At 41.0% G+C, this 21,946-nt stretch overlaps 1 protein-coding gene across 1 annotated transcript in view; it reads left to right on the top strand.

Annotated features, from left to right (window-relative positions):
* LOC140719736 (KH domain-containing, RNA-binding, signal transduction-associated protein 1-like) overlaps window positions 1–21,946 on the top strand; it is a 66,171-nt gene that overhangs the window by 35,965 nt on the left and 8,260 nt on the right. The gene's annotated exons all lie outside the window — the stretch shown is intronic.

The following is a 21,946-nucleotide window of genomic DNA, read 5'->3' as shown; positions in this document are numbered from 1 at the left end:
CATGTAAATGCCTCCAGTTTGTCCATCAGTTCTGGGGAGAGGTCCCATTCCTGACCCAACTCTAAGAATATGTCCTGAGTTTCCCTGTTGCTGGTCAGAAGTTTTAGGGCACTAGTCTTCCCTTTGCCTGCAAAAGCGCTTACAGTGTCACATCCTGTAGATGTGTGCAACCCAGTGAGAGACTTACAAACCTCTGTGCCAACAGTGACAGCAACCTTCCTGATGTCTGTGAGCCTTGTATGGGTTCTAGTGCCACACTTCTGGAACAATGGGGCCTCAATCTTGACACAAACTGCTAAAGACATCTGTGTCTTCTGAGCAGATCACTACAGATTGGTATCTCTCTTGTGGCATGGGCAGCATGGAGAAGTAGGCGGCCACCTTCTTGTTGACACTGAAGAGCCGACACCTCCTCACTGTCTTGAGATGTGATTCTGTAACATTTGTCATTCACAGTTGTATACAGAATCTTCTGTAACTTTGCTCTGTACTCCGCTTTCCTGCATTCATGGACTGTGGCTAATGAGACTATTTTTGTTACTGACTTTGGTCAGGAAGCTCCTCCACATCATCTGTGTGCCTGTGATATCTTGCAACTCATGACCAGTCTCTTCACCCCGTAGAGATCTTTCACTATTCTTGATAGACTTCTCCTTGTATGTGTCGAACACAGCATCTATTCTGCTACTCTGACTGCCTTCCCTCAGAGCCACACCCAGAATTGTTGTGGCAACATCTCTGAAAGTAACTTGATTACCTTTCACTCTTTGGACCAAGTTCATTCCATCAACCACTGTAGCAGAATTTCCTGGGCGTTGCTTTTCTACTGCTACATTTTTCTGCAAGGTAGTGGCTAAAGTAGCTTTATTTGTCTTTCGCAGCAACCCTTCTGGTGTGGACAGGGCTCAGGGCAATGGTCCAAGGGGATGAGAAAGGATATCCTCCATACGTAGACTGCGCCCTTGTGCCATCACTATGGTGCGTCCAAACAAAAACCTGTCTGCTTTCAAGATGATTGCCCTCCCATTTGATTATACTTCTCTCTTCTTACACATATCACTGAATGTTTTCAGCTTGTTGGCTTTCATTGGGTCATGGAATTTCTTTGCTGATGGGTCTTCCTCTAGTCTCTCATCCTTGAAGGTTGCATGGCATTGCTCACCAATCTCATGTGCCTTCATTAGGTCAGAGGCAATGTCCTTGGAGGCTGCATTTGCCGTAGAGATGCTAGTGAGTTCCGGCTTCTCTGCAGATGGGTTGACCCATTCGTGTATGATGCTAACCACTGCTGAAACTGCTTCCTCATCTTTCTGGATTCTTGGCTGCTGTAGCTCTGCATGACAAAGCTCTGATTTGTTGCCTTGCACCATCTCCCTTAACTGTCCCAGGAAAGTACTGCGGTGCTCAGTTGTTATGTAGTAACGCTTGATAACTCCAGCGTTCAGGCTGAACCGTGATGTGCCTCCTGGAGTCTGTGGTTTGTTCACTGTGGCTTCAATAGTCTGGTCCACAGGGATCTGCCCAAAGGGGTTTTTACTTGACAGCTGCAGTGAGAATTGGCTTGTCTTGAAGGCCTCATACACAGAAGGATTCTTCTCTGGGAGGTTCATCATCAGAGCAAAGTAAGGGGACAGATACCTGGCATAATTCATCTTATCATAGGCAAAGTACCATGGGATCATGGTTCTTATAAAATGGAGGTGCAACCTCTAGTCTCCCTCATGAGAGGCGCGCAGAAGCCCAAGTACTATGTTTTCTACTGTGTCAATGTATGATATCCAGATTGAGGATAGCTCTGCATTATTGTGATGGAGGTGTTCCAGAAAGTCTGTCCACAGGGTTATCAGTTCAGCTAAGAGTGGACTTTGCAGCAGATTGTTCAACTACTGTTGGACATAAGAAAGGGTGTTAGCTTTCATAAGTTGAGGGGTAGAGTTTAAGAGTCGTGAGGTAATGATGCAGTCTCTATAAAACTCTGGTTAGGCCACACTTGGAGTACTGTGTCCAGTTGTGGTTACCTCACTATTGGAAGGATGTGGAAGCATTGGAATACATAATCAGAGATTAAGGGAGCCAGGGCTTTACTCTTTGGGGAGGAGGAGGGTGAGAGGAAACATGATAGAAGTATACAAGATATTAAGAGGAATAGATAGAGTGGACAGCCAACACCTCTTCCCCTGGTGCTGATATTAAAACCAGTCCATCTTGGGATTGTCTGATTCTCTGGATCTGTTTGCCTTGCAATTGTCCTCACCAGGTTCTCGCAGGCAAGAGGAGCAGCTTTCTTGGTTTCATGAACTCAGTGTTCCCTGGTTGGGAGAGTCTGTGGGCCCACACGTGCACCTGCTACATATACTTCCAGTTCTTAATCCTCAGTGGTGACTGATCTCTGCTTCAGTTCATTGGCCTGTACCACTATGCCATGACTCTATGTGATATACCCTTTCCAGTGAGAGCTTCCTCATCTCTGTTGATATTGTCCCATGCAAGATTGGTGAAGACATGAGGCTAAATGGAGGCTGGAAGTACAACTCTTTGGTCGGAGGCTGTTGCTAGCTTTTGGAGACACAGAGCAGTGTCGTTCTCTTCAAGTTGGGAGTAAGACACCCCATGCCCAAGCCTGTTCAGTGTTTGGATGAGCTCAGTGTTTTTACTGCATAAGGACTTAAAAGGTGCTTTGGTGGTTTATGTTGACCACATGTCGCAGCATATATTATGTCCTGACTAACTGACTGAACCAGAGTAGTGACCCTCTGTTTGAGTCTTGGTGTCAGGATTCAGTGAGCAGTCCAACAAGAAGCTGCTCTAGTTGATCCAGTATGGAGGTATGAGCATATACAAATGGTGATATACAAGATATAACTGTGATACAGAACATGAAAACAGAAGTACATCTTATGTAATATATAGTCACTGTGTTGTCACTGCCAGTAATAGATGACATTTGTAGAAATGCTAATATTAACAATTTTCCTGAAAAACATACAGTCTGAGCTATATTCCCACCAATTTTCAAAGACAAAGCGTCGATATAGAGAACCATCAGTTTGAAGTAGAACGCTTTATTCTGTGCTATGTATAGTTTCGAAAAGCATGGAGTTAGAAATCAAGTGATAACACACAGAAAGCTACCACAGCTGCAATGCTATCACATATTTTCTAGCACTAGGGGTGTATACCTCGCCAAAAATCACAATAAGAATTATTCCCCCCACATGGTACCGGTGGCCCAAATTTGGTGTCCTGGCTCATGGACTATGACAGCTATGGCCGCTTTTCTTCTCTTAACAATGGACTCTGCTCTCTTCAACTGATTGATGTGTCCTCTCCAGATGATATCGGCACCTGATGCATGAGGAAAAATAAAACAAATCATGCAAACAATTGAAGCGAACAACAACATTCTAAACCAAGATTGAGCCGTGAGATCAAAACCCGGGAGTAGGCCCAAAGCCTTTGCTTATCGTGTCATGTCGCAGCCACTACTACCAAGTAATTAGTGACCAGAAAGGAAGGGTCTGGAAAATTCCACGGTATCTTCAAGCCAATACTTGCATTTTGGCCACGTTTAACTAACTAGTATGTAGCTCTTCTCAGCATGGATGGTATAACAACTCTCAATCCCCACTTAAGGCAACCACCGTCAAGGGCAAGTTACCTGTAAAATTCAGTGTGCACCGGTTGTCACTAAGCAATGGACTACTCAGTACAAGATTTTTGCGCACACTGGTCATTACAAATTAGAGGGAATTTTGCTTGAAACATGTTTGCCCCAAACCAGACTCAAGGCCTCTTGTCAATCTGCATAATTTTTCTCTGCAGCAATGAGGGAACATGATGCAGATTCTATGGGGTGTTCATTTCCATCACTTACGTGATATGACTGCACCTAAACCATAAGGTGAGGTGGCATAGGCAAGTTTCACTGGGCGATGTGGATCATGATGTGTCTGATGTCACCATTTCCTTTACATTTTTGAAAGCCATCTCACGCTGCTTTGTGCGTGGCCAGTTCTTCACAATGTTTAGTAATGAGTTCAAGCTCAGTAGCCAGGTTTGCCAGGAACCTGTTAAAGTAGTTGACAAATCCTAAAAAGGACCACAACTATGTCATGCCTTGTAGCCTTGGGGTATCAACCACTGTTTATATTTTCTTAGCACATTTGTATAGTCCTTGTGCATTAATTATGTTACCACAGTTAAGTCAGAATCAGGTTTATTATCACCAGCATGTGACGTGAAACTTGTTAACTTAGCAGCAGCAGTTCAATGCAATACATAATCTAGCAGAGAAATAATAATAAATAAATTAAAACATAAACAAGTAAATCAATTACAGATATTGAAAAGATTTTTTAATGTGCAAAAACAGAAATACTGTATATTTTTTAAAAAGTGAGATAGTGTACAAAGCTTCAATGTCCATTTAGGAATTGGATGGCAGAGGGAAAGAAGCTGGACCTCTATTGCTGAGTGTGTGCCTTCAGGCTTCTGTAACTCCTTCCTGATGGTAACAGTGAGAAAAGGGCATGCCCTGGGTGCTGGAGGTCTTTAATAATGGACGCTGCCTTTCTGAGACACCGCTCCCTGAAGATATCCTGGGTACTTTGTAGGCTAGTGCCCAAGATGGAGCTGACTAGATTTACAACCTTCTGCAGCTTCTTTTTGGTCCTGTGCTGTAGCCCTCTATACCAGAGTGTGATGTAGCCTGTCAGAATGCTCTCCACAGTACAGCTATGGAAGTTTTTGAGTATATTTGTTGACGTGCCAAAACTCTTCAACTCCTAATAAAGTATAGCCACCTTCTAGCCTTCTGTATAACTACATCGATATGTTGATGCTTGGTTTAAAGAATGCACATTTAGTGCATTGTGCTCAAAACCCATAACACTGGACAACAAAGAATTTGCTTTCTGAATACCTTTAGGTGTATCTTACGAATTTTGAGCTACTGATCATGAAAATCACCATGAAATTTCCCTATTACGCACCATTTTTTGAAATCACTTATGTTTATTATTTCAATTCATAATTCAAGGCAATTAAAATATTGCCTACAATGTAAGCTGGAAAGTTTCCTATCTTCTTAGGCAGCATGGCTACTGCATGGCAGGACAGGTTTCAGTAATAATTATTGGGTTCAGGACTGTAAGGATAGAATTTGCTATCACCAGACACAAAAACTTCTGTGAAGGATTATGATATTTGAGTCAGATGCTTCCCAGAATAACTGATGCCAAGATTAAGGAAAGCATTTTTGTTGGTCCACAAATCAAATGGGTCATCAATGACAGGCAGTTTGAAGTGAGACTGGAGAAATCACATGGAAGGCATTCAAGGAAGTTGTTGAAATTTTTCTCTCCATCTACAGAGCACCAAACTGCATGCAGCTGGTTGAAAGCATGCTTCAAGCATATAAAAGCATGAAATACAACGTATCACTAAAGAGTCATTTTCTGCATTCCCATTTAGACTTCTTCCCTGCAAATCTTGGTGCTGTTAGTGACGAACATGGTGAAAGGTTTCAACAGGACATTGCGGTCATGGAGAAAAGATAGTAGGGCAACTGGAATCCATCAATGCTGGCAAATTATTGTTGGACACTTAAAGCGAGAAGCCTCAGACACTGAGGCTACGTGCACAGTAGACCGGATAATTTTGAAAATGCCTGTTTCAAGTAAAAACGATAAGGCATCCACACCAAGCGTTTTTGAAAATACCTATGTCCACATTAAAATGGGTATTTGGGCAAATCTACTGGGCATGTGCAGGACACATCTACAGAAAACAAGCAACATGTTTGGTTTCAAATCTCACAGTGAAAGTGCGTTTGTGCAGTTATAAACTAGAAAAACTTAAAATGAAGTTGCCAAACGACGGACAGCTGTTGGCTCTCGCGCGGGAGGACTTAAAACAAAAAAAAACATACTGGAGCATATGGAGGGAATGGACAGGGAGTTCATGGACAGTATGACCTGACTGATGAACGTTGAAAAACTGACCAACTCTTTTGCATTAATAAAGCACCTTGTTAAATGTATAAAACATGTCTGCATCACTGTTATCCTGTATTTACATGTAATGTTACATTAGGCTGTTACACATCTATTGTTAGAAAAGAACTTGCATAAATACGTAAACCACATTCATACAAGCAAGTACAGAAAACAGCAAAGTAAGTATACTTATTTATTCAGTAAGTTATGGGTCAAAGTATTTGGTGAGTACATTTCTAATTCTTCTGGCTTCAGTCTCAGTTCAGTCTCAGTTCTGAAATTGTTAGGTTGTGTGGGGGGGTTGCGTTCAGGAAAACAATGAAATGCCGCCACCTGTTCCAGCACGTCATGACAGCATTTCTAGAAATCTTTGTTACCCCGTCCACACTATATATAACCATATAACAATTATAGCATGCAAACAGGACATCTCAGCCCTTCTGGTCCGTGCTGAACGCTTACACTCACCTAGTCCCTCCACCCTGCACTCACCCCATAACCCTCCATTCCTTTCCTGTCCATGTACCTAACCAATTTTACTTTAAATGACAATACCAAACCTGCCTCTACCACTTCTACTCCACTGCAATACTGAAATCAGATTTTAGCTTCTCAAACTGCAGGGAGTATTCTATCAAGTTCAAAGTTAAACAATATGCAGTATACAACCCTGAGATTTGACTTCACACAGATAGCCACAAAACAAAGCAACACCGTGGAACCCGTTGAAAGAAAACATCAAACACACAATGCGTTAAAAGAAGGACAAATCGTGCAAAGAGCAAAATATGAGCAAATAACACGGAATCATTTATGATCATTGTCTCCAAAGGGTTACTTTACTTTAAGCTCCAAACAAAATATGGGACATTACATAACACCAATGCAAAACTGCCATTTCCCTAGTACTGTTCCAAAAAGCCATCTCATTGGCATTCTCGAAATTCCCTCTCGACATCCAACACCAACCTGATTTTCCCATTCTACCTGGACATTGAAATCCCCCATGATTGTTGCATCTTTTTGTAAACCTTTTCCATCTTGCATTGTCATTTGTACCCCACATCTTAGCTACTGTTCGGAGACCTGGGTCTTTTTACCCTTGTAGTTTCGTAACTCTGCCCACAAGGATTCTACATCTTCTGATCCTATGTCAACTCTTTCTAAGAATTTGGTTTCTCTTTTTTTTTAGCCAGCAGAACCATTCCACGCCTTCTGCCTGCCTGCGCTATTGATACATAGTGTATCGTTGGATATTTATACTTCTGCGTCAAATCTACACCGTAGGTACGGCATAGCTGTGTACCCCACGCCATAGCCTGACGCGCATCTGTAACTATGTGTCGCGGCAACACAGTTTGCAACAACTGATTGGTCCGCTTGGTAGCATTGCATTTCCTCCTACGTTGCAATAGCTTCCCATTGGGCGACTGAAGGGCAGGGAAGGAACTCTGGCTGCAATGCTTTCCATAAAGCTTTACAGACTTCAGAAATTATGCAGGACACTGTACTTGACACCAGTTTGTAGCTAGCCTGTTGACTTCCACCTGAAGCTAAAACTCGCATGGTGATTGCCACTCTTTGAGTATACTGTGCATACACTGATGCAAAATAAATGGTTGGAGACGATGAACCAAATCGTCAAATCCACCTGCCGTGGATATTTGAAATTTTTGGATATTTCAAAATATTTGAAATGCATTTCCTCGTCCATGTCTCTCAGTGGCTGCACAAGCACAGAAAATCCACCATCCTTTTCAGTCGCCATTGTTTGAAGTTTGAGTTTCTTCGTTTTGAGTTTTAACATGAAGAAACTCAACACAGTGGCATAGAAACACCACTGCCAACCGTTTTGGTGGTGAATTGCAGAGTGACGCAGACACATCAATGCACAAGTATAAATGCTCACATCGTCGTAGGCCACTTGCAACAGCAAAGGCTGCTACGCAGAAGTATAAATCAGCCTTAACAGCACTACAAGTTAATCTACCTTTTCTGTATTCAGCATACCTTCAAGTATAACACCTTCAGTCCTGTATTCATCCCCATTTTTGATCTGGCCTGTTATACTTTATCACACTGACTGCAATTTTGCCCCATCAGTCCTTACAGCCTCAGTACACACTAGTTCAGTAGTTTCAATTTAAAGTCCGAGAAATGTATACAATATGCATCCTGAAATTCTTCTTCTTCGTAAACATCGAAAACAGAGGAGTGCCCCAAAGAATGAATGACAGTTACTTGTTAGAACCCTGAAACTACACCCTCCCCATGACGACCCCCTCCACCACCAGCAAAAATGCATTTGCACCCTCCACCAAGCACTCAAGCGTGCAGCAAGGCATCAATAATGACAGGCTTACAGAATCCCAAAGACTACTCATTTACCTGGTAATTCGACATATCAGAGGTCCTCTGTCTTCTCCTAATAAGAAAAAAGGATGTGTCCCTGTTTCACAGCGAGAGGGGAGACATGACATAAAACAACTCGCCGATCCATGGTGTTAAAAGTCTTGTGTCGCTGCTTTTGATCTTCCATGAACATCATGACACACCAGTTTTCTGCAGTGGCACTGACCTCAAATCCGTCTGCCTCTAGAGCCACAAAAATCCAGCACCTTGAAGGTGTGCTAGTCTTCTAGGCTGCATCCTTGGCATATCGAAAAATGGCTGGTTGCGAGGCCCTGCGAGTGGGTCCCATTCCCGCAGATAACTGAAGTCAGTATGTAACTCTAGGTTGGGGTCTTCAAAAGAACCCTGAAAAGGAAGAAAAAAGATATAGAGTTGTTTCCAAAGATGCAAGCAAAGGAGTCACCTTTAGGCATCATCATCCTAAGCTCCAGCCACCGTAATTACCAACTGCCCCATGCTCAGCCTTATCACTCCGGTTCCCATTCGCCTGCCAAATTAGTTAAACCTCTCCAACAGAGGGTTGCCGCGACGCATAGTTGCAGATGCGCGTCACCCTCTCCAACAAATCTGAATCCCTGCCCCTGCACTTGCCAAGTCATCCTATTCTTCTCTCACTGACATGTGGCACAGGCAACAATCCAGAGATTAGTAACCAGGAGGTCCTGCTTTGCATCTTTCTGCCGAACTCCCTATGTTCTCTCTTCAAGGCCACCTCCCTTTTCCTAACTATGTCATTGGTACCAACATGTACCATGATTTCTGGTTGTTTACCCTCCCCCTTTAGAATGCTGTGGACACAATTTGAAGCATTCCTGACCCTGGCACCTGGGAGGCAACCTACCATCAGGGTGTCTCTCACCTCCACAGGTCAATGGGAAAGCTTCTTCACTGCATCAATGCCTCAAAAGGAACACTTGGTATGGTCACTCTGTTATACAAATCAGCTATTCACTCATCTGGTAATGAGACAGCAGTTGAACATGAAGTCAAAGAGTATCATCTCAACAGAAATCAGCAGCTCACTTTTGGCTGTGGTTTGATGTTTAATGTTGCTGAATGTCTTTTATTATTTGCATGATATGATTGCATTCACTTTCTTGCTGACATACTCAGTAATCCAGTAGACAACAGAATCAATGAAAGACTGCACCCAACGGGACAAATGAGCAACCATTGTGGAAAAGAATACAAACCTGTGGTTGGCTCCATTATTCCGTGCTGATTAAAATAAAGCTAAATTGATTAGGTCAAGAGTGGAAAATAAACGGGTTTTTAGTGCTGTCTGCCTACGTTTGACCAATCTCCCTCTTGCTGCAGCTGGTAGAAGGTGCTGGAACTTTGCATCCCACTGCAGGGTTTGATCACTTTGGAGCCTTGTGGCTGTGGACTCACTCTCAGCTGCAATTTGATGCTTAATGTCCTCAGCGCTGAATGTACTTTATTATTTTTTGCTATTTGATCGAGATCTGCAGCCATCAACACAGCAGTGAATTGACTCGACTCAGTGGCTGTGGCCGCAGCCATTGGCTCCTGGACTGGCTTTACTCACCTTAGTGGCTTGTGGCTTTGGACTCACTTTTGGGGTTTGATGTTGAGTGTTTTGTGTATTGTTTGCTTTTTGCTGTTGCTGTGATTTGCTCTTTTTTCGTATATGATGGCTTTGTTGTGTGGGATTTTTCTTTTAACGGATTCTGTGACCTTTGTTTTGTTACTGCTTGCAAGAAGATGAATCTCAAGGTTGCATACTGTATGAATCCTTTGATACCACATGCACTTTGAACTACAGCATTTATAATCTGCATTTTTGCATGAACTCCCCTGGCATGCAACCATTTAGTTGAGTTATCTAATCCCCATCAGTATCCAGTTTACTATTTAAAAATAATATTTCTTATGCCCTTTCCTACAAGATACCTAAACTTTTATGAAATCAACTTTGCAGTTCTTTTATATTTCCCCTGAAATTAATCTGTTCCCAATTCCATCATCTTAAATTTCCTATTTCAATTTGTTTCCATCAAGTGTTCCTTGATTCAGAAACATCTTGTCTGATATACAAGTCTCCCCTTGGTCTTGGGACTTGATGCCACTATCAGGGCATTATCCTAAGACCTGAGTCATAGCAGAATTGTTGTCCTTCGGCCTGACGAATGTGTTCCGCCATTTCATCGTGGTTAGTCCATTTCCCTCAACCCCATTCTCCTGCTTTTGTTGTGGTTTCTCTTGCCCCACAAACAACCAGGAGACGCAGAAGATTCTTCAAGAAGGGTTAAACTTTAATTTGCAAATCAAAGCTGAGACAGTCATTGAGCTAGTCGCTGATTGCCCACCGATCCTTGTACATAGCATTTTTTATAGCAATCTCCTGGTTTAGTTGTATTAGCATATCCAATCGGTCTACAGTTGCGTATCACAAGTACACCCGTCACTATTGTTTCTACCTATTGACTATATATTCTACCTATAGATGTTCTAATCTACATCTCTTAGCTACCTCTCATTAACACACCATTGTCTTCCACATTCTTAAGATTTCATTCTCCTACTGAATTGGATACAAGCATAGCAAATAGCAAACTCAGACTACATAATCCACATCTCTTAGCTTCCTCTTATTAACACACCATTGTCTTCTACATTCTTAAGATTTCATTCTCTAGCAAATAGCAAGTTCAAAGCTGACTACATGGTTTTGGTTACACAGCAAACAATTTATACTCCAATACTTTCTCATAACCTCTCACACCCTGACTAATCAAGACCCTATCAACCTCCACCTTAAATAAACCTTGTAACCTTTTCTCTAAAACAGCCAGTGGTAACAAATTCCACAGATTCACTACCCTTTGGTCCTCAGCTCCCTTCTAAATGGACATTCTGTTATTCTGAGGCTGTGTCCTCTGGTCCTATAATCTGTCACTATAGGAAATATCCTTTCCACATCTATGCTATCTAAGTCTTCAATAGATTTCAGTGAGATTCCCTCCTCAGTCTTCTAAATTCCAGCAAGTACAGGCGCAGATCCATTAATTGGTCCTCATGTGATAAGCTTTCCAATCCCAGAATCATTCTTGTGAACCTCCTCAGAACCCTCCCCAATGTCAGCACATCCTTTCTTAGCTAGGGGGCCTAAAACTGCTCACATAACTCCAACTGAGCCTCACCAGTGCCTTACAAAGCATCAGCATTGCATCTTTGTTTTTATTTTCCTCAAAAGAAGACCTGTTACTTAATAATCAGAGTTCTCTGACCATTCTGCAAAAGATTTGTCTTTCAAAGGATAATTGATCTAAAGATATTAACGAATGGCCAAATCATTTGTTAATTGCAGTACATTCATTATTGAGGCTTTAGATCGAATTTCTGGATGAATTAACAGTTGCATAGATTTCCAGCATCTGCAGATTTTCTCCTGTTAGTAACTGTTCTTGACCATTCTGTAAGACTTGGAAAAACACAAGGTTCTGGGGAGTTTCTCAGTTATTTCAGGGTAGATTTGAATAGTATTTCTCTTGCCATAACCATTAAATCAGTTAAGATCACAATCTACTTTGGATTTCCTATAGACTTGTTATTTTTGACATATTTGGTGCCTGATTAAATTTAAGTGTATTTAGGGTGCTTTAAAGGTCCAAATTTTACATTTTAATTTGCTCCACCCTTGGAAGTTTTCATTGTTTATTGTTTTACAAGAGGTGATTTAATTTGGCTTTTGTTGACTCTGATCAACAGAAAAGATTCTTTTGTGTCAAAATGAAAACAAATTTCTACAAATTGGTCTTAAGTTTTTACAGTTACAGTATTAAACACAAAATAATTGATTGCATAATTACTCAACCCCAAGGTCACTTAGTTTTTGAGGATGGGCTGCTCTAGGCTGATTTACGGCGGTGCCATATTCTTTCCATTTTTTGATAATTGACAACGATACTCCAAGGGATATTCAGTAACTTGGAACTTGTGTCCCTCTTCTGACTTGTGCTTTTTGATAACCATTTTGAGTAGTTGCTTGGTGTGTTCTTTTGTCTTCATGGTGTTGTTTTTGCCAGGATACTGACAAACCAGCAGTTGGACCTCCCAAATACAGCTTTATTTTTGCTATAATCAATTGAAACACCTTGACTGCACACAGGTTTAAATACAGCTAAGAAGCCTTAACTAATTATTTGACTTCTAAAACCAGTCAGGTGCACCAGTGATGATTTGGTGTGTCATTATAAAGCAGGCGGATATACAATCAATTTTTTGTGTTTTATATTAGTAATTAATTTAGATCACTTTGTAGAGATCGGTTTTCACTTTGGTGGTAAAGAGTTTTTTTCTGTTGGTCACAAAAGCCAAATTAAACCCACTGATTCAGTGTTGTTCAATGGCACTGTATTTCCACCTCAGTTCTGTCTGCTGACTAGTGTATTCCTTTGATCTTCTCCAGTCTATATTACAGCACTCTGTATTGTCTATATTGTGCCATGCCCTAAAGGCTGATTTATACTCTGCGTAGTAGCCTACGCTGAAGCCTTCGTAAGTGGCCTACGCCGTTATGAGCATTTATACCTGTGCATTGGTGTGTCTACGTCACTCTGCAATTCACTGCAAAAATGCTAGCTGGCGGTGGTGTTCCTTTGCTACTGTGTAGAGTTTCTTCGTGTACTTCAAACAATGGCGACTGAGCGCATCATGTTGGAGTTGGAGCTAATAAATGTTGAACAAGGGTTACTTTTATTGAAATTACTGCAACGCAGAAAAGAGAGAAAACGTCGTAGGAGATGGTATGTACGACCATTGAACGGATTGAAGCAGAAGGAGGATGAATTTTCTGTGCTTGTCCAGCCACTGAGACATGGACAAGGAAATGCATTTCAAATATTTTCGGATGTCGGCAGGTAGATTTGACGATTTGGTTCATCGTCTCCAACCATTTATTTTGAATCAGTGTACGCACCGTATACCTATAGACAGGAGGAAATGCGATGCTACCATGTGGACCAATCACAGTTGTTGCTGTCTGTGTCGCCGCGACGCACAGTTACATTTTTGGACAGGTGTGCATCCAGGCTATGGCGTAGGGTACAGCGTAGGTTACGCGGCTATGTCATACTGACGGCGTTCATTTGATGCAGAAGTTTAAATCAGCCTTAACAGTTACAAACACCTGAAAATACTCATGTTAAAGAGTTCTGTCATAATATCTAGAATTCCTTCCAAAGATGATGATACTCCAAGCATTATGTGGCAAGTGAGACTTTCAAATTCGGTAGTGATTCTAGATTCAGAAGCATTGAAAATTCAGAGGAAAGTAAAGGTTGCTTTAGTTGTGATATTTTGAGCAGAATACAGAGATGGAAATCAATATCATGAAAAATCAGTAAGATGGAAGATAAATTTCTACAAGGGTTTGTTAATTGCAATTTTTAAAAAGGAAAATGGGTTAACACTAGAATTAAATGCACTATCTACAGGTCTACTGATATACTTTAATCTACTTTATCAGGAAGTCAGAGTCAACTTCCATGCGTAATTACTGAATTAAATAAAAAAAACAATGACATGTTTATCCAAATTAATTAATTTATTCGGCTTATAACAGTCGGAGAGGGAACAATGTCTTAAAGATTAGCACAGATTGGAAAGGCAGAATAGTGATCATAATGGCTTATTTTAACGAGCAGCCATGAGAACGATCACAACGTAGTTTGCAAATTGGATAAGTGTTGGAACAGAATACAGGATTTGTCTGCAACCAATCTTGTATATATTAGGCATTATAATTGCTATCTACATAATGTGCTCCAAGTCCTATGATTTTGAAGAGTAAATACAAGCTGGTTTACTGGATTCTGGCAATATTTGCCTTTGAGAAATCTGAAAGGATCAAGTTTTGGATTGTACCAGTGGAGCTTGGATGATGGGTCAAAGACAACGTATTGATTGACTGCCATGCTTATTCTCATATGGCATGTTTGCAACAGCAGGGACATTTGGGACACAACTGTTTGAAAGTTGTTTTCATACCAACTGGCATTGGTTAGATCTAAGTGGGACTAGTATCTGGAAGATACCAGGCAGAATATAGATTCTATTCCACTTCGATCTTTTTTCAAAACACAAGGCAAGGGTAATAATTAACTCTTATCAGCATATCCTTTATTAAAAAGATGGAAAAGAAAGGTTGATGTTGTTAAGGTTATACTGATAAAGACTTTTAAAATGGCTGGTGGTTCTTTTTTTGAACCAGTAGATAAAGTCAAAATAGAATTTACCCTGACCTTCTAAGGGAAGGGTGGAGGATGTATTTGCGTTGGACATAGCTTTGTAATTAATCATCAGGTAACAGAGAATTCATTATATTATGGCATCGTTTAATTAGGTACAAGTATAAAAGCAATCACATCAAGCTGGTTCTAATCTTGTGGGAGGGAAGCTGCTAGAAATTATCCAGATTATTGTTCACGGGGAAAGTATGTATTGATGGACCCAGCACACATTTGTAAATTGTACCAAAATAATTTGAGGTTACAACTATTTGGAGATAGTGAGCTTGATAGATACAGCAAGCGTTTAATGTGATGAAACTGCATTTATTGGAAAAATTGCGGAGCTCCCCAACCTGTGACGACTCAGCCTAACACACCATCATCAGTGTACTGGCTGTCTTCCTGACTCCGGTAACTGCAACTACACTGTCCATACATTATTTCTACTTTATATAGGCTGTGTATTTTTATGTGTTATTTGGTATGATTTGGCAGCTTCATAGGTTAAAGGTTACTGGAGGGAGTGCTAAGTAGTGAGATTTTTGCTACGCTAGACAGTGCTGCAATGATTGCAGAAAAGTATTTCTACTTCATATAGGCTGTGTATTTATCATATTATTCCTGCTTTTACTATATATTACTGTTATTTTAGATTTTATGTGTTATTTGGCATGATTTTGTAGGTTATTTTTTGGGTCTGGGAACGCTCTCAAATTTTTCCCATATTAATAAATGGTAATTGCTTATTCACTTTACGACATTCCGGCTTACGAACCGTTTTGTAGGAACGCTCTGCCTTCAGATAGCGGGGGAAGCCTGTATCAGCAAAACACGCTCTTGCCACCAGGGAGAAAGTACACAGGAGCCTCAGGCCCTACATAACCAGATTCAAGGAGAGTTATTGCCTGTCAACCATCAGGTTCTTGAACCGATGGAGGTAACTTCGATCAATTTCACTCACGCTATCATTGAACGCTGAACTCACTTTCAAGGAATCTTCATGCCATATTCTCTATTTATTGCTTGCTTATTTATTATTATTTATTTTTTCCCTTTTATTGTTGCACAGTTTGGGTTTTTTTTTGCACATTGGTTGTTTGTCTCTCCTATCAGATGTTGTCTTTCATTATGTTTCTGGATTTACTGAGTACGCCTGCAAGAAAACAAATCTCAGGGATGTATGTAGTGACATATATGTATTTTGATAGTAAATTTACTTTGAACTTAAAGACTTCTACAAATGTACATTGGTTGCGTATTCGGACTGGTTGCCATACAGACTGGTATAGAGGCTCTAACGCAGTGGAGTTGCAAGAGGCTGCAGAGGGTTGTAGACCCAGTCAGCTGTGTCATTGGCACAGCTCTCCCCAAACCCCATCACAATTCCTAGATATGTACAATCCCACTAGTGACAACAGCACGACCACATACAGGTGTCGGGGGTATCTCATTATCTCTTGTTCTTGAGCGATCTTCAAGGTTAAGGATGGCTACTTCCACTCTGGTTTTATGGATTGAGGAGCTCGCACTATGACCTTCTTGTGCAAACCACACACTTCCACAGATAAGATAGTTGGATTGTTTGTGATTCCTAATATTTACTCCCAATCCAGAATTCTTTCTGCGTGTTCACCATCCAGAATTTTCCATCTCCATCTCGAGCAGTTAAGGACCCAAGAGTCTGGGGATGTTGCATTCTTCAAGGAGACGTTGAGCTAATTTTTTTATTCTTCTGCCTGCTTATTGAGCTCTTCTCCTGATAGAACTCGGAATGGTGTCTTATGTCAGGAATGTAATGTTGGGTATATTAATGAGGTAGCCACCACAGTACATGTAAGGATTAGAGATTTGTGACAAGGCACTGACTTCTCTTTGTTTATCCTTCCAGAGAACTTGGAAGACCCTGTAGAGATGGTATTGGAAAGTTGGTATCTTTCTAATGCCTTGAGGTGCCTTGTATAGTTTCAGCACCATCACTGCTGTCTGCTAGACAATGTTTTGTGTCAGGTTTGAGAGACCTATCTTTGCTATCAGGTCAAATAAGGACAGGCAAGCTTGCTTCCTCACCCAAGATACTCTTGCAGATTGAACACCATATTGAGTATTTCATCAAAATCAAAGAACAGAATCTATGCAAGGTGAATTATATGGTCACCAAGATGAGTTCTATACCACCACCAGTGAAGGTTCTGAATCATCGAGCTAGCACCAAGTTGAGGCAGGCAGCGAACAAACCTGAAGGAAGAAAGTTCATACTTGAATCTGGGCAATCAACAGCACCAAACTTCAATTCTGCCACAATCTACCACCTGGCACATCCCTTCCTTCACCATTACCATCAAGGTAGGAGATCAATGAGAAATGGATAAAGGAGCAATGTTAGAACAAGGTACCATCTAAAAAGGTTGACCTACAAAGGCAGCTTGCATTAGATACGATTAAGCTATCACTCAAAATTCTGCAATCCTTGGAAGCAACTTCAAGAACATGCCCATTCTTGATCTTCATTGTGTGAATTCTTATATGCCAGCGAGAAGGACTGGCAAGTATCGTTAGCCAGAAATGGTAAGAGGATCTGTTTTGTTTGTGATTCACCAGCATTTCAGTTTTAGCCAGTTAAGTCCCCTCTACATGGTGACAAGAAATAGCTGGGAGCACAAAATAGCAAAGATTGAGGCCAGCAGCCTGGCTATAAATTTGAAGACTAGAGCTCAGAATGAGCAATTTCTAATACAGCCACAGAGTTAACCCAACAATACGTCCAAACTGCTGTCCAGGAATTCAGAGTGGCTAATAACTATCAATCCCTAGACACTGTTGGAAAGATTGCATCAAACACCACCATTAGTTAGTCTTATTCTGACAGTTACTCCTCTAGACTGCAGCCTTGTTCTAGGCATGGATCAGCTCTTGAAGTGAGAGTGACATCAAGGTAAATCGGGTAAGTGAGCATCCACTGCTTGCATTGGTTGGAGTTGTGTCTCTCTCAAAGGAAAATGGTTGTTGGAATTCAACTACAATATATTGCCCTAGATCATATAAATAACCTTCTCCTTTCATTTGTTGGAATCAGGGCATTTGTTGATGGCACTTTGTTCAATTCCATTTAAAACTTAGGTGTGCAGCAAGACCAGGGAATCCAAATCTTTTTTATGCCATGGACCCCAACCATTAACTGAAGGATCCATAGACCTCAGGTTGGGAACCCCCGACCTAGACTGATAATGTGACAAGCAACATACATTCCACACAGTTACCTGGCAATGGGCATCAACAAAAATATAATCATATTCCTTTTACATCTTAGGGCATTTGCATCACATTCTCTCACCTGGCTAGTCAGCATTGACTATAAACTCAAGTTGAAAATCCATATAAATATTCTGTCTATGAATATGGTTCAGAAACTAGGTATCCTGCAGGTGGACCACTTCCTGACTTGCCACAAAGCAGAAGTCAAAAGTGTAAGGGAATTTCTCTCCATCTGTCATTCAATGATAGAGATACAGAACCAAGCCCATCAGCCCACATTAACCAGGAAGAATTCAGCTGTTATGGCTCTAGAATCTCCCAAGATACAGTGGCGTACTTAGCACTCCATCCAACTCCAAAATGTTCATCCTCTTCACTTGTACATATGACTGAAGTCCTGCTTCTACTCCTATTCTCCTGTTATTTACTACCACTTGCATTAGCTCAGGCATCTGGACAGCACTTCGGAAACCCCATAACCTTTGCCACTGAGAAGAACATTGGCCTCAGGTGGATGAAACAAATACAATCTTTAGCTCCTTCCCATTATTCTGTGGTGTTTCTACTTCATTTTAATTTAACCCTTTGTAACTAAGTAATTATTCATTCAAACAACTTATTTTTCCTAAGTTGCTAATTATCTCTTCCTTTCCGTGCCCCACACAACACTTTGATTCTGAAGTTAGTCATAGAATAATCATGATACTAAGGAAGTGAATGCAATCATCAGATCTAATGCTTGAACCAAGGAGTGTAAGCAAGAGGCGGCAAAGTAGCATAGCAGTTGGAGTGCCAGCTGTTTCCACTGTTGTCTGTAAGGAGCTTGTTTGGGTCTCAGATCCCACAGACAATAAGGGATAATGAATTGTGAGCATACTATTATTTAGAGATACAGTATGTTGGTGCTGGAAGCATGCTGATATTTGCAGGCTGCCCTGCACAATCCTCTCTGATTTGATTTGATGCAAACAATACATTTCACTATGTTTTGATGTGTATGTGGCAAATAAAACCAATGTAATCTTTATCTTTTCAATCATTCAGTCCCCCTCTCTCATCCACTTACTCTTCCCTATACTATTTCCCCGTGGATCTCTCAACTATTTTGCAATGGTGCTTGTGCTTTTGACAATTTTTTTTGTTCATTTAGTAGTTAACTTGTAACAGTGATCATTGTTACACATTTTAGTAATGCTGGCTATTAAGTGATTCAGCTACTATTGGAGCCTGGGATCTACAGTTTAGTGGTGTGTTTTCGGGCTGATGAGCGATCTGCAACTTTGCTGTCTCTGAGGGAAATTAGTGAGGTTTCAAGCGATGTTTGCAGACTCGAGACCTGGAATCCTAGAGACCAATCATGGGTCCATGATTGACTCCATTTCTTGCCCAATAAAGCATCAAGATTTAAATCAACGAGGATGAGAGCAGGAGAGAGTGTGTTCAGAGCGCACGCGCTCTCTCTCTTACACACACACACACACACACACACACACACTCACACACACACACACACACACACACACACACACACACACACACACACACACACACACACACACACACACACACACACACACACACACACACACACACACACACACACACACACACACACACACACACACACACACACCAGAGAGTCTTGGGTCTTGGGCAAGGTTTAGTCAAAGTAGTTTGTGGACCTCTCTCTGTGGTTCATCTTTCTGATTTCTGCCTGCACCTTTACTTTGTGTTGCTGTGTTGTGTGATTTTGATTAGGGCAGACTGCTTCTGTGGCCCACAGTCAACAGAATACACAGCGCTAGATTGAACTGAATGAATCTGAAACTGCACATTTCTGGACTGTTTCATTGACTTTCTGGTTTGATGTTTTATATTCGGTGTTTTTCGCTTGTGTTTTCCCACCTCAATTTGCTTTTCTTGCGTGGAGGGTATTTTCTCTCCATGGTTTGCTTTTTTATGGCTGTGGGAAGATAAATCTGAATAATGTATACTGCATATGTACTTTTCAATCTTTAATTTGAATATGAAATAGCTGAATATTGTCAAACTTTGCAGCTGCTCCCCTAAGTAATGCCATGATATAGAAATGGGAGCAGGAAAGATCCAGTCACATCCACGTGGCTGTTTTTTTTCCTACTTCAACAACATTTTCCCGTCATATCCTTGATTGCTCTAATATTCAGGAATTTATCCACCAGATGGAGACTTGCCAAGACTCACTGAGTGAAGAAACTTCTCATTGAGTCCTCAATGACTTGTACCACATCTTTAAACTGATCCCATGTTCTAGTCTCTTCAACCAGTGAAGACTTTCGCTCTGTATCCACCTGTCCAGTTCTCTAAATATATATGTGTGCTTAATGAGTATTCTCTGCAGTTGATGAGCCCCAGCTTGCTAAGTCTGATTTCATGAACAAATCCTGTGAATGTTGATTGGACTCCCTTTTTTGAAACTGCAAGACATTGGTTATAATTACATCAAAAAAATGGATTCTACAATGAATGCGGAATTGAGAGAATTTGTTTGAAACCACGTCAAGAATCAGAAAAAGTATTTCAAAATAAAAAATCTGGTTTATTTTCTCAATGATGACTTTGGTGTAAGCGACACTTTATTAAACCTTGTGAATAATAGCTGCGATCTCAATGTAATGTGCTGATGAACTTATATTTAGACCAATCACTGTGGGACACTAATATTCTTCCTCTTATTACAAAGACATCTTCAACTGCCCAGGGCTTTGAATCTGCTTACAGGAGAGCATGGAAATTAATATACAGTCAACCCTCCTTATCCATGAATCGCGAAAACCCGGAAGTGCTGTTCCAGCACTTGTTGTTCGAGCATGTACAGACTTTATTCTTGTCATTATTCCCTAAACAATGCAGTATAACAACTATCTTACATAGCATTTACATTGTATTAGGTATTATAAGTAATCTAGAGATGACTTAAAGTATATGGGAGGATGTGCGTGGCGCGGATCAGTATCGAAAAAAATTGTAAGTTCTCTTACTAACAGGTACATCTGGTATTATTTAGCGTCAGTCAAACATTTGCATTCGTATATAGTACATATTTTACCTTTCTATGCATATAAAACACTTAAGAACGTATATTTCAGCGCTGGGCTTGGGAAGTTCCCAAGTTCGATCTAGTGACAGATCACTATCGAGTGCGCTCTCTGCCGTGCCGGGTTGATGTGGAGGATCAAAAACCCAAAACCCCAAAACCCAATAATTAATCCACTGTGTTGCTTAGTAATAATTGTAGCTTTCATCGGGGCTCAGCCTCTCTCACTTTATCCTTTGAAATTGTTCCGATCGTTGATCGACATAGCCTAACGCTTTTCCAATGGCCAATGGTATTTCACCTCTTTCCAATCGCTTTATTATTTCCACTTTATTTTCAATCGTTATCGTGAACAGAAACACTGCGGATTCCAATCTCTGCCGCTGGGTCCTAATGTCCACCGCACTGAGACAGGTTAAATAAGGTCTTGGGCTCCGCTGGGTCCTAAGGTCCACCGTATTGAGACAGGTTGAATAAGAGACTTGAGCATCCACGAATTTTGGTATCCGCGAGGGGTCCCGGAACCAATCCCTCGCGGATAAGGAGGGCCGACTGTAATTGCCTCGGTAGTTCTGTTCTCTCACAGGAGGACCTTTTAGGTCTTTTTGATTGGCTCTTAAAATCATCTTGGTTAGCTTTATGTATTAGGTTCACATATTTGTAACATAGGCATCGAAACATACAGTGAAATACATCATTTGCGTCAAAAAAAATCATCAAGGGTGTGGTTCCAGTGTCAACATAGCATGCTCACAACCTACTAACCCGATAACTATTTGTCTTTGCAATGCGGGAGGGAATGGGTCCACCAGGAGGAAAACATGCACATTCCTTATAGTCAGCATTGGGAATCGAATCCCAAGTGGTGTTTGCTGGTGATTCAAAGCAGTTGAGCTAACTGCTACACTATAGTACCACCCTTTTTCACTAATATTTCTGTTAATGCATCTTAAGCT

This window comes from Hemitrygon akajei, chromosome 32 (genome assembly GCF_048418815.1).
Source record: "Hemitrygon akajei chromosome 32, sHemAka1.3, whole genome shotgun sequence".
NCBI lineage: Eukaryota > Metazoa > Chordata > Chondrichthyes > Myliobatiformes > Dasyatidae > Hemitrygon > Hemitrygon akajei.
This window is presented reverse-complemented; position numbering and strand designations above follow the sequence as displayed.